Consider the following 15503-nt stretch of genomic DNA (forward strand, 5'->3'; position numbering starts at 1 on the left):
AGTGAGCTTCTTCTAGCATATTGACAGACCGGTCACTGGTCAATCTTATATACACAAGCACTATAATCTTTTTAGGATCTCCAAAAAAATTTTTTCATGAACCTTCTGATTCTTTTAATGTGCTAGTTTCCTGGTATTAAATTGATATTAATTAATATCGAATTTTTTACCATATTATGTTAATTATATATATATATATATATATATACATATATATATATATGTAAGAATCTTGCAGGCGTGAAGTGGATTCGATCCACTATGCCACAAATTTGAATCAACACTGTGTCAGAACTTTTCCCGCGGTGGAACAATGGTTTTTGAAGTGATGTCTCCACCACTTGACCCTTTTCTGACCTCTTCTACTCCATCTAGAATAGAGATAAACAAGCTAAATCCTTTGTACTCACTACCCTTCTCGATAGCTATAAAAACAGGAGACCTCCAAGCAAACTTTCTCTCTTTAGTCACCAGCGGTGACGCCTCGACAGCTTGGTCGCCGGTCGGTGGCGGCTGGACATCTAGAGCCATGGACACAAGCAGGCATACGAGCTCGCATCCTTTTCTCTTTAACACTACCATCTCTCTATATATATAAATACTACTATGAGAAAGTGTACATACAGATACAGGCCGAAATTCTTTATTCAGCATGCTTTACGTACAAACTGTTATACTATTACACTGGCCTACCCGTCGTGGTATGGCAACATATAAAGTAACGATAAATAAACATTTCTATAGAAATGTTGATCATCTACATCGTTCAATCAATAACCGTTACAATTAGTGACCTTCCAACGTTAACATCTTATAACCATTACATATATATATATATATATATATATATATATATATATATCTATATCTCGATGCTATTATGTTAAACTGTCGTATATCCAAATTTGGCCAAATGCATTTTTTTCAATATTTATTTTCTGCTATTGTATCCCCACCTGCTTCAGATGCCAAGATATCAAAAATTGTCAAAGCGTAGTACAGTTGTTTTGCTATGGAATGGTGAAACTATTTTTTCATTTTCTGAAAAAGCAACATTTTGGACTTACAACACTTTTGCATAATAGCAACAATATATATATATATAAGTTTTTGGAAAGTAACTGTGTTTTACCAGAATGGATGTAAAAACATGTAAACAACATTTATCTGAATAGTTTTAATCACGAATGTAAATACCATTGTTTTCAAAAACTGCAGCCCAACGAGAAAGTCATTTTTTAATGCCATGTTCAAAGAAACATTTTCCTTTCCTGAAAATGTCTGAAAGACTGTTTTGAACTTCCTCTCTGTTTCTGAATGTTTTGTCTCTTATAAAATGTTCTAATGATCAGAACAGATGGAAGTCTGTAGGTACCAAGTCAGGTGAGTCTGGAGGATGTAGAACTTCCTATCCTAACAATCTTAATTTTTCTTGGGTTTGTTCTGAAGAATGTGGCCATGCATTGTCATGCTGGAGAATAAGACCTATTCTGTTTACCAAAGCTGGTCACTTTTGACATAATTTTTCATTTACCCAATCAAGTTGTTAGCAATAGACATCTGCACTGATGGTCCTTTCATGTTCCAACAGCTCATAATGGATGATACCTTTCATGTTCCACCAAGCACAGAGCAGTGATATTTGTTGTGGAAGGAGTTCTGGTTTCAATGATTGTGTTTTTTTTTTTTTGTTTTCTGTTGTCATGCAAAACCCATTTTTCATCCACCTGCAACAATGCACTGCAGAAATAACAGCTTTTTAATTCCTGGTTAGAAGACTACTACAAATGGTAGATTATTGTGTTTGGTTCCCTCTTTGCATGTTTTCCGAATTTGCTTGTGATGAATAGTTGAACATGACACATTAAATTCTTGTGCCAAATCTTTGGTGTCTTCACGTGGATCTAATACATTAGTCTCATTTAAAAGGTCATCGTTAAGAGTGAATCATCTTCCAGAGCAGGGCCTGTCAGATATTTCACAATTACCATCTTTAAACCTTAAACCACAGCTGACATGTACAAGCTTTCACTGCATCCAGAAACATTTCACAGATGTTTTTCATTGCTTCTGTAAGGGGTTCTTTTCTTTTGAAACTCATGCAGTAAGCAATGACGAATATGTATACTGGTTCGTAAAGTCCTTATCCTCCATGAGGTTAATTACTGAAATAACTATGAATGACACACTGCCTGATAGAAGAGATGATATACTATTTCTAGACAGTTCTTGCCTATTCGACTTTGGTTCTGAAGTGATTGGTTGAGTCATATTTCATAGTGGCAAAAAACACTTACTTTCCAAACACGCTAGTGTATATATATATATATATATATATATATATTATACAAGAATAAGGGCAGGGAATCGTCAATTAGTAATAGAATTAATAATTAACAATTTTGCCAAGTAGTTCAGTATGAAAAAAACCTTTATCGGTAAAATCATTTATCATCGTAAATATACAGGGATTAGCATTGAGCTGAAAATTTAGAAATAGCAGTCAAAAAACTACTGATTCTAAACTACAAATTTTTCTCTAAATGGATTTTTGTTCTATGTGTGCCATAAATATCGCCATCCATTTAGAGAAAAATTTGTAGTTTAGAATCAGTAGTTTTTTGACTGCTATTTCTAAATTTTCAGTATGTTGGAGAAGCAACTCAATGCTAATCCCTGTATATTTACGATGATATATATATATATATATGGTTCCGGGTTCAGTCCCACTGTGTGGCATCTTGGGCAAGTGTCTTCTACTATAGCCTCGAGCCGACCAAAGCCTTGTGAGTGGATTTGGTAGACGGAAACTGAAAAGAAGCCCGTCGTATATATGTATATATATATATATATATGTGTGTGTGTGTCTGTGTTTGTCCGCCTAGCATTGCTTGACAACCGATGCTGGTGTGTTTATGTCCCCGTCACTTAGCAGTTCGGCAAAAAGAGACCGATAGAATAAGTACTAGGCTTACAAAGAATAAGTCCCAGGGTCGATTTGCTCGACTAAAGGCGGTGCTCCAGCATGGCCGCAGTCAAATGACTGAAACAAGTAAAAGAGTAAAAGAGTATATATATATATATATATATACATATACATATATATATATATATATATATATATATATATATATATATATATATATATATATATATTTATATATATGGATGGATGGATGGATGGATGGAAACACGTCTGTGTGTGCATATGCGTGTAATGAAATATAAGGTATACTGTTTTTAACAATAAACGTGCAATTTGGATTCACTGTAAATGATAACACTTTACTTTTATAGTGAGATTAAATTATCTATTGAAATTATTGCATGTCTTTTAATTAAGCTTACTCAAACTAAAGCTAATGCTCAAGCAATCAAACCTACATACAAATTATGCAGCACAAGTCTACAGTTGCCTCCCTTGCAGTCACTTACCTCCCTTTGAATGTATTTATTCATACCACAATAGCTTACTTTTCAAGTGCATAGTGGTACATCAATGTAAATGTCAAAATTTAGCCGTACCTCAGATCTGAGTACAGTTATGAAAATCAAACCAGCGATGACCACACAATTTTCTTCTTTTTTTTTTTCAATTCTGGTTACTATGTCTACACATTTTGCAATTCATTCTTCCTGCTCAATAAGATTTCTTAGTTGGTGACTTGCAATCCACTTACAACTTGGAAAATATTTTTAAGTCTCTGTTCATGCCTGTTCTATGATACCTCTGGGCTGTGGTTAAGATGTTAAATAACCTTTGCTTTAATTCTTTGTTTCAATATGAAAAATGTGAGTATAGGCGGAAGTGTGGCTGTGTGGTAAGATGCTTGTTACCCAACTATATGGTTCCTGGTTCAGTCCCACTGCATGGCATCTTGGCAAGTGTCTTCTACTATTGCCTCAGACCAACCAAAGCCTTGTGAGTGGATTTGGTAGACAGAAATTGAAAGAAGCCCATTGTGTGTGTGTGTATATGCATATATATATATAAATATATATACATGTATACATATATATATATATATATATACACACACATATATATACACACACACATATATATATATATATATATATATATATATATATATATATATATATATACACACACATATATATATATATATATATATATATATATATATATATATATATATATATATATATATATATATATATATACATATATATATATATATATATATATATATACATATATACATATATATATATATATACATATATACATATATATATATATATATATATATATACATATATACATATATATATATATATACATATATACATATATATATATATATATATATATATATATATATACATTTATATATATATATACATATATTTATACATATATATACATATATTTATATATACATATATTTATATATATATATACATATATTTATATACATATACATATATTATATATATATATATATATATATATATATATATATATATATATAATTATAAGATCTGGTAATTAGTCATATATTAATATATTAATTAATATCGATTAATTATCAGGGGGCAAGCACATTTAAAGAATCAAAGAGATTCAGAAATATTATCTGCAATCTCAGGGGATTAAGGTACATTTTAAAAAATAACGTCGACCACTAACGTGGACAATTAATGCGCTAGAAATAGATCACATCTTGTGTCTATTAAGACCTAAAAAGTTCTCAACATGAAATATAGCAGCATACCAAAAACGTGAGCGGGCAAGACATTTAAAATCACCTAAAAAAATCATTATTAAACAGGAACCAGGTTTCGGATTTAACAAATTCTTACCATTTGTCTATTCCTCATCAGCCTGATTTGTAATGTAACAGTAATTATCAGAATCGTATACATAGTTGCCCACCGCCAGACACAAGATGTAATATATATATATATATGTATATATATATATATATATATATATATATATATATATATATATACATATATTTATATACATATACATATATTATATATATATATATATATATATATCATACAGTTAAAGGAAGAAAATAAAATGAAGATAAGGAAGTTAACAATTATTTGTTATTAACAAATTGTTCATATTCGCTTCTTACAGCCATTTCAACTAATATTCAATAATTTAATTACAAATTTGTACATTAAATTTGCATTTATGTGACATGAGCATAATTTCATCAAAGAAAAAAAAAGATGTACCTTGGGATGTTATATGTGAACCTATCAATTCATTTTAGCAGGTCCACATATAACATCCCAAGGTACATCTTTTTTTTTTCTTTGATGAAATTATGTTCATGTCACATAAATGTAAATTTAATGTACAAATTTGTAATTAAATTATTGAATATTAATTGGAATGGCTGTAAGAAGTGAAGATGACCAATCTGTTAATAATAAATAATTGATAAATTCCTAATCTCCATTTTCTTTTCTTCTTTTAACAGGATATATACTATATGCTTTATATATACTTATTGTTTTAAGGGAATTTCATTGAACCAGTATTTCTTTGGATGCAACCATCCCTTCACGAGGTTAACATATCCTGTAATTATATATATATATATATATATATATATATATATATATATATATATATATATATATATATATATATATATATATAGAAGGTTTGGATTTAGATTCAAGATTGAATATGGTACTTATGTTTAGGCACCAGAATATAGTATGGAATGGTATTATACAAAAACCATTCCAAAAAAAACTAGGTGATCAAAAAATCAAAATAAGCAACACGGATTTCAAAGATGATTGCAGTACGCACGTTTCATGCTACTCCATTTATTTAAGTAATGCGAGCATTACATTAAATGCAATATGTAGAGCAATCTTCAGCTGCAGGAAAATGCAGAAAATCACAGTAGAATAGACATATTATAATTGTGGCAACATTTCAAATCCAAGTGGGAGGAAGAATACATAAAAATCCATCTTGACATAGCCAAGTCTATCAGGCTAGTAATTGGTTCTAGGCAAAAATTCTAAACTGTCTCTGATTTTATTGTCTCTTATCTAATAGTAATAGTATGAGGGACAATCACTTCTAAGGAAAGGGAAGGTGTAATCATTATGCATGGACAAGGCTATAAAAGATATGGTTATAAAGGATTCTCTGGTCAGAGTGGCAAACACTCTTATAGGTTGGGGTATTTTACTACTATCAAAATGTTGAGGAGTTAAACCCTAGGTATATAGGTCAAACAGGGCTTTTCCTTTAGTCTAAATAGAGCATCAATTGTTTTACAGATATCAATATTAGTTTAACCAATATTTTAACAGTAAGAGGTATGCTAATAAAATATGCTAATAAAAATAAAAAGCATGAAGTAATGTCAGTATTGAATTCAGAGGCTATAGATAAGGTGTAAAGTCTAAGGATATTAAGTATATTGGGCTCATGAAGATAATTTTGAATTATTTAAAAAAATTATTTTAAAATTTAAGCTGATATATATAATAATACTATTTAGAAGGCACATAAAAATTTAAGCTTTATTTTTATAATGTGAAGAAACAATTAGTATAGGATTTATACTAGTTTATGGGTTTACTAAGGTTTAAGGGACAGAAAAAGAAAAAGGATATTAGGAATTAACAAGGATATCCAATACAGGAACCTGATGATTGATTAAAAGTTTCATTAGTCATGGATTTGTTTCAAGATTAACATGGGCTAATTAAAAAATATTAATTGAATAAGGATTAGATTAATTTTGGGCATAAGGATTAGATTTATTTAAGTAAAAAATACAAAATAAACAAGACACTATTGCTGTAAGCCCTGGAATAATGTAAATAACAACAACAATAATGATTCTTTTAAAGTCAAGCATTAAATAACGTAAAAACTTATGAAAATTTCCAATTCTTATAAGCTATATAGGGTTAAGATACATATTGAGAAACTAACAGCAATAGCAGAAGTGGTGTGAAAGAATATCTTCTATGGAGTAGATTTTAAATCTTATTTATCACAAGTAGATTAAATGTAAAGGTGAGAGATCAGGAATATAAGTTATAAAGGTTCAATTTCCAATTTAAAATATGTGCTAATTAATAGCCCTAGATGACCATGGTGGAAGTTAAATTACTATAATTTGATAATTTTAACTACTTTATAAAAAACTATTTTTTTTAAATTTAAAAGTGCGAGTAGAGCAGTGTACACACGATACCCTAAGGTCTAATCTATTATTGATTAGATTAGGATTATTTCTAAGTTTAGAAATTTCATATATTTCCATAGAACATAATTCACATCCATATCTATTATTTCTATAAGGTTGAGCTCTTCTTATAATTTCCCATTTAAGGCTAAAATTAATACCATTATCTTTTAACTCCCAAATTTTACTTGCCAATGTCATACTATTTGCCTTGTGTCTAAGTCTAAAAGAGGACCCGTGGTTATATATTCTCTGTTTCACATTAATACTACATCCTATGTAAATATAATTCTCGGTTATTGTACTAATAATGCATCTGCACACTACGTTACGGGTGCAACAAATTCCTAATAAAGGACAATGGGACTTATTTCTGCAGTTGCACAAGGTGGTGCTAACAACCCCACCTATATTATTTCTAAAAACTCTATTATTATTATTACAATTATTTACACTAATATTATTTGTCGATTCCTCAATTCTACTATTAGGTATATATTGATCATTTCCATCATTACCTAACTCGTTTCTTGATGTGCTATCAGTTAGAATTATTCTAGATCTCTGATTCCTATTATTTTCATTGGAGTCGAGCTCATCATCAACTTCTGTTAGAACCACAACATCATTACTGCTGCATTCTATTTGCTGGTTAAAATTATGGTTGGTAGGACTAAGCATTTTGTTATTATCCTCATAATATATATATATATATATATATATGTTATATGTGTGTGTGTGTGCATCTTTGTGCCTGTGTTTGTTCTCCATCACCACTTCACAACTGGTGTTGGTATGTTTATATCCCCGTAATTCAGCAGTTCACCTAAAATGACAGATAGAATAAGTACAAGGCTAAAGGAAAAAGTCTTGAGGTCAATTTGTTCAACTAAAACCCTTTGAGGTAATGTTATTAATTCAGCCTTTTCTTTGATAGCAGAAACTGTTCAAATACTGAATTACTTTGATAATGGAGTAAAGATTGTTTGCCAACATAACATGGCAGTCCTGGCTTAGGACGAATGTTGCTGTAATTTAGCCCCAGGAGATATCGTCTCCAGCTGGTTATATGACATGATCTGTGTCCTTATATTTTCGAACAAGGGAATCTAGCACCCCCACTCAGCTCAAAACAATATCTGTGTATCGCAATTTCTAGGTTATTTCCCTTCATCAGCACAGAAAATATAAGGACACAGATCATGTTGCATAGCCAGCTGGAGACGATGTCTCCTGGGGCTAAATTACAGCAACATTCATCCTAAACCAGGACTGCCATGTTATGTTGGCAAACAATCTTTACTCCAAAGTATCGTTGCTAAATATCTCGTGTTGATGTTGTGAGATATTCAGCAACAGTACCTTAAAACTTGAAAAGACATAACAAATAATGTGAACCAAGATGTATCTTGTTTGAATAAAAATATGACATTTGGAAAGCCTTTTATCGTAAGATTGATCTAGGATTAAACAAGAAACGATAAATACCTATATTATAATTTCAGAAATAGCTTTTCTTTTTTTCTTTTTTTTTTTTTGTTATTCTCATAATAATGGTGTTTGAAATTACTTGTAATCAGTTAGTCAGTTAGTGATGTTGATATTTACCCCCAATCATCCCTAACTAAGCTCAACTATAATTAACAGCATTCCTACTATGACCATTCCATTTCCTTTTTTTTTTTTTTTTTTTGATCATCATCAAAAATTAGGTTTAATGTCATACCCTGTTGTCTTGCATTTGGTGTCGAGGCTCCAGTTTGGAAGTTCTGGAGTTGTGTGGAGAGTGAAGTCACTATTTAATTATCATTACTCCCAGGTAACGGCAATTAAGGTGCATGGTTCAGTGGTTAAGGTGTCGGGCTCACAATTATGAAGTAGTGAGTTAAAATTCCCAGACCAGGTTGTGTGTTGTCTTCTTGAGCAAGACACTTTATTTCACACTGTTCCAGTTCATTCATCTGTAGAAATGAGTTGCGACATCGCTGGTGCCAAGCCTTTGTATCAGCCTTTGCCTTTCCCTTGGATGTGGAGATAGGAAGCTGGTATGCATGGGCAACTGCTGGTCTTCCATTAGCAACCTTGCCTAGACTTCTGTGCTTCTGAGGAGAACTTTCTCGGTGCAATCCCATGGTCATTCATGACCAAGGTTGTGGGGGTGGGGTCTTTACCCTTTACCCTTTTTTACTCCCAGGTTCAATCTGATATGGAATGGTAGTACCTGTCAGTATCCCATCTATGAGTTAAATAGATTTTTTTAAAGAGTAGATCAATTTCTTTTACTTGCAGTGAAAGCAATCAATCTTGGACAGGGGTTCTCAACCATTTTTTTAATTTATGGACCCCTTTGATTACTATTTTATTCTGGTGGACCCCCATAGCCATTCGACGTTTAAAAACTAGTTTTATTGAAACTTCTTACAAAATTCCTATTTTGTTTATCAAACAATCACTTGTGTAGGCTGAACTATATAAAATGTTAGAGAAAGAAACCTGTTTCTTACAATGCATACCAATACATACATCTAAAGCAAGAAATTTTCAGGGGCCCTTAAAATACTAATGTGGATCCCCAATTTACTGTTCTATTACATGGTCCCCCAAAACTCTTATATAGACCTTCAGGGGCCATATAGACCCTGGTTGAGAACCACTGATTTAAGAGCAAGAAAACTCCAAAATTGATATTATCTTGAAGCATGCCCTAAGCCAGCACAGAGGAGTATGGCTGATGAAACTAACATTAGGTATGTCCAATAACACAGATTCATACCATGGATGCAACTATCTCTTGTTAAGTGCACAGTCTGCTACTGGTGGTGATGGCTAGAAATGATGACTTTCCAATTTAAACATTCTTTTACAAATCAAGATGAGTAATTTCAAGGAGACTTAGATGCTATTTCTCCCAGATTATGTGCATACAAGTGTGTATATGTGTGTGTGTGTGTGTGTGTGTGTGTAAATGTATTGTCAAAGCTACTCCGAGAATTTCAATTCGTAGTTGTAGTCCTTAGTTCTTTCCATTCCGTTGCTTAATATTTTTTGAAAAGTATAATGAATAGGAGAATATAAAATGGCTAAGAAACCATAAATGCGAAACTTCGAAATCGAAAGTGTTTTGCTACAATTATTCTTGCTGTTATTTAATCCCAGTTCTGTTGTGATTGAGTAAAATATTGATCAGAGATGTTCCAACCGTGACCATCTGGTATTTTTTCCTATGTGATAAAATCGCTACTATATTATACATAGAAACGTTCGTTCTCTTCTAAAGCAAAAACGTATGATTCGAAGAGAAATTAGTCTCTATATCTTGCAATTGAATGACTCCCAGGGTAAGTAGCTTTATACAGTCTACAAGGGAAATAACTCTGTAATCCTGATATATATATGGACGGAATTGGAATAGTTATTTGTGATCATTAAGTTTGCTTAGCCTAAGTGAGTGCTAGGGTCAAACAACTGACCGAAGTCTTTCAACTCAATTGTGTGTGTGTGTGTGTGTGTGTGTGTGTAGACGCAGGCGTGACTGTGTGGTTAGAAGTTTGCTTCCCAGCCACATGGTTCTGAGTGCAGTCCTACTGCGTGACACCTTGGGCAACTGTCTTCTACCATAGCCTCGGGCCAATCAAAGCCTGTCCTATACATGTGTGAGTGTTTGTCCTCCACCATCGCTTGACAACCAGTATTGATGAGTTTATATATCTCCATAACCTAGTGGTTGAGCAAAATAAATTGATAAATTGATAGAATAAGAACCAGATTTTTAAAAAAAACTAAAGCACTGGGGTTAATTCCCTTGATTAAAAATTCTTCAAGGCAGTGCTCCATCATGACCACAACTAATGACTGAATACCAGTAAGAAGCAAAAGATAAAAGACACATGTACATAAGACTGTATTGTATTTGAACTTTATTATGCAGATCACTTCAGATATTTTTTCTTCAAGCACATTATTAATATTCATTATCAGTATCATCATATTCCGCTGTCTATGTCTCTCTGCCGACCTGTCTTTCTGCCGACCTCTCTCTCTCCCGACCTGTCTTTCTGCCGACCTGTCTCTCTGCCTACCTGTCTGTCTGCCTACATACATACACATATGCATTTATGTATGCATGTTATTCTTCTCTTCCGCTCTTATATAAACCTACCCTGGGCTGGCTCAAGGTACTGGTACCTCAGGCAGTCACCTGGCACACCTAGGAGGATGTGACAAAGGAAATTTCCACGACCGTCGGCTTGTACATGCCAAAGTTTAGCTTGCCTAGGGTGCCAGCAACCCTAAGTCCAGCCCTGAACCTACCCAACGACCCTTCCTGATCCTCGGTTCCTGTTATCTCTTACACTCGCCTTCATGTATCTTCAATGTATGTTCTTCTGACAACCATGGATATTTTCCTTCCCTTATGTAATGCAGAGCATCCGGCAGTAGAATCCGTGCCAAATTTGACACTGTATCCTCAACACGCAGTTCCAGCTCGTCAGATCTAATCACACTATCCAATCTATATCAGCACTGAAGACAGATCAAATGCTGATGATGATGATGGTGATGTTGATGATGCATGAATGCATATGTATGTGCCTGTGTGTACATATATATGTTTTATATGTACGTATTATGCATGTATGTGTGGGGAACTGTTTGTAACAGCATGGGGGCAAAACACACTGTACACATACACACAACACCCATATTTTATTAACATCTGTCCATACTGGTTTCAAATTTTGGCACAAGGCCAGCAATTACAGAGCAGGGGTTAAGTCAATTACATCAACTCCAATGCTCCACTGGTACGTATCTTAATATCCTAGAAACATCTTAACATCCCAGAAAAAATGAAAGGTAAAGTCAACCTCAGTAGAATTTGAACACACAACATAAAGGCAGAAAAAATGCCACAAAACACATTGTCTGGTGCCATAATGATTCTGCCAGCTCAGTGCCTTAAATGTCTGTCCATATTACCCACACTCACATTAATGTTCACATTATATTTCATATCTTACAAAGACAATGAAGTAAGCCATAGACAAGGTGGCATCAAAAAGTTCTGGACTAGTTCTGTAGCACACCAATAGATGGCAGCACACAACTGTGTGCAGTGAGATCTAGCTGTGACTTATTGAGGCAATTTGGTGAATAATACCATTGTGATTACTTCGCAAGTTGTGAAATTTGTGTTTTTGTGATCACATGTATGTTTGTAGTCTGTGATTTTTGTCATGGACTGAAAGTTGGAACAAAGGCCAATGGAAAATTTTGTGTTAACCTTCAGAAGTCTGTTACTGAGACATTGAGCCTGCTTACAGCAACAAGGCAGCAGGTCGTACACCATGTTTCAAGCGGCATAGGTGCTTTGAAAGAGAAAGACAATGAGCAATCTGGAAGACCTGCTATGAGTGTCACCCCCAGAAATGTGGTATTGTGTACTGAGAATTTATCTTCCAGGGTTAGACTATCAATCTATCTAGAGTTCTACTGCAATGTTTTGAAGTGTTTGAGAGAGGACATTCAGGAAAAAGTGACCGAATCTGTGGAATGCAAAGAATTAGATTCTTCATGACAACAATGCACCCCCATCACCAAGCTCTCCTTACTTGTGAGTTTCTTGCCAAAACCAACATGCTGTTGCTTCTGCATCCACCCTATTTGCCAGATTCTATCTCCTCGCTGACTTCAATCCCCTCTCCAAGATCAAAATGCTGATCAGAGGACACCGTTTTAACACCATTATCGAGATCCTGAGCAAATCGCAGAAGGTCCTTGACTTGCTTATGGAAAGTGACTTCCAGGCCAGATTCCAAAAGTGGTAAGAATGCTGGGACTGGTGTATCGCTGTGCAGGGTGACTATATCAAAGGAGATGATGTTAAAACTAAGTTATTTTTTATTAAGTAAAACTAGTCCAGAAACCTTTTGACACCACTCATATATATATATATGCATAGACGTGGCAACATGGAAAATGAACATTAAAGAAGGAGGTGGAGGGAGAGCAGGAGGAAGGGGAGGAAGATGATGATGATGACAACAACGACAATAACAACAATGAACTGAAATATTTGAAAGCAGAGTTGCATCATGGGTAAAGGCCACTTGCAAATTAGACTACTTATGAATTATCTAGGAAGTGATTGATACCGAAGTTTCAACACCTTTATGCAACATGAAATTTAAATAGCAACAGAAGTCATATGAGCTGGATTAAAACCAAATTATGCTTTAATCACAACCGCAATAACAAAGAGGAGGAATGTGACTTAGTAGTTAGGGTATTTGATTCACAGTTATAAGATTTTTAGTATAGATTCTGTAGAAACCATGCCAAAGCAAACAATGGAGACTTGCCTGCTCCTGTCATTTTCCAACTTGCCAGCTCTTGTCAAACTTCCCAACCCATGCCAGCATGGAAAACAGACATTAACACATGATGATGTCAATGGTGATGATATATCTTTTTCGCATAAATTAAAACTAACCTTATAGTAAATAACTATTCGGTTCGTTATGCCTGACAAATTCAACAGACAATGAAGATACCTGTCGGGTTCTTTTTTATCTTTTTACTCACTGGGTCTGAGAAAAAAGGGACAGTGTTCTAGGACCACCAAGACCAAAGAGACTGATTCCAATTACTGTTCCTCTTGAACTTTGGTAAATCATTTTTATCAAATTTCTTTAAAAAGAAAAGAGGCATTCAATACTGTCCTAAACATTCAATAATGTCCTAAATACACAATGTCTGAATAAGAGGAAGGAGATAGTATTATTTACTTGTTTCAGTCATTTCACTGTGACCATGCTGGAGCATCACTTTAAAAGGCTTTAATTCGAACAAATTGACCCCAGGACTTTTTTTAATGGTCTAGTACTTATTTTATTGGTTGCTTTTGCCGAACTGCTAGGTTATGGGCACATAAGCACACCAACAACGGTTGTCAAGTAGTGATGGGGGTACAAACACAAATACAAACACACACACACATACATATATTCAAAAGGCTTCTTTCAGTTTCCTATTTCTTTACTGCCCACCAGGGGCTACACACAGAGGGGACAAATGAAGACAGACAAACGGATTAAGTCGATTATATCGACCCAGTGCGTAACTGGTACTTATTTAATCAACCCCGAAAGGATGAAAGGCAAAGTCGACCTCAGCAGAATTTGAACTCAGAACGCAGCGGCAGGCAAATAGAAGCTAAAGTAGAAGATACTTGCCCAAGGTACCATGCAGTGAGACTGAACCTGGAATCATGTGATTGGGAAGCAAGCTTCTTACCACACAGCTATGCCTACACAAACACACACATCTTTTACTTTTTACTTGTTTTAGTCATCAGAATGTGGCCATGCTGGGGCACTGCCTTAAAGAATTTTAGTCAAATAAATCAACCCGGTGAGTATTATCTTTTTTTTTTTTCAAGTCTAGTACTTATTCTATCAGTTTTTTGCTGAACTGCTATGTTATGGGATGTAAACACACCAACACCGGTCATGAAGGACACATACAAACAGACATACACACACATGCAATAGGCTTCTTTCAGTTTCTTATTTCTTTATTGCCGACAAGGGGCTAAACATAGAGGTGACAGACAAGGACAAAGGAATTAAGTCAATTACACCGACCCCAATGCGTAGCTGATACTTCAGCGGAATTTGAACTCAAAACGTAGCGGTAGACGAAATACCACTAAGCATTTCGCCCAGCATGCTAACGATTCTGCCAGCTCACCACCTTTACTTCTTTCAGTTTCTGTCTACCAAATCACCCCAAGGTTTTGGTAGGCCTGAGGATATAGTAGAAGACACTTTCCCAAAGTGCTACGCAGTGGGACTGAACCTGAAATCATTTAGTTGGGAAACAAACTTTTTACCACACAACCACACTTGTTTATATACACATATTATAGAGTTTTGGCATTTATTGCTGTTAATATTGAAGATGCAAGTAAGTCAGTTTGTGTTGAAGCTTCCTTCTGTGGAAACCCAGAGGATCATGTTTCTGTTTTTTAATACAACCAGTAAAAGTAAAAATATAAAACTCCTGGTTGCCACAAAGAGAAGCAGCAGCTCTAAATTAATCTAACACACACACACACACAGAGGCATGGCTGTATGGTAAGAAGCTTGCTTCCTAACTAACATGGTTTCAGGTTCAATTCCAATGCATGGCACCTCGTGCAAGTGTCTTCTGCTGATCAGGCTGACCAAAAACCCTGTAAGCAGATTTAGCAGACGAAAACTGTAAGAATCCCATGTGTGTGTGCCTGTA

The sequence above is a fragment of the Octopus bimaculoides genome, chromosome Z (genome assembly GCF_046866305.1).
Source record: "Octopus bimaculoides isolate indiv1 chromosome Z, ASM4686630v1, whole genome shotgun sequence".
NCBI classification, from domain to species: domain Eukaryota; kingdom Metazoa; phylum Mollusca; class Cephalopoda; order Octopoda; family Octopodidae; genus Octopus; species Octopus bimaculoides.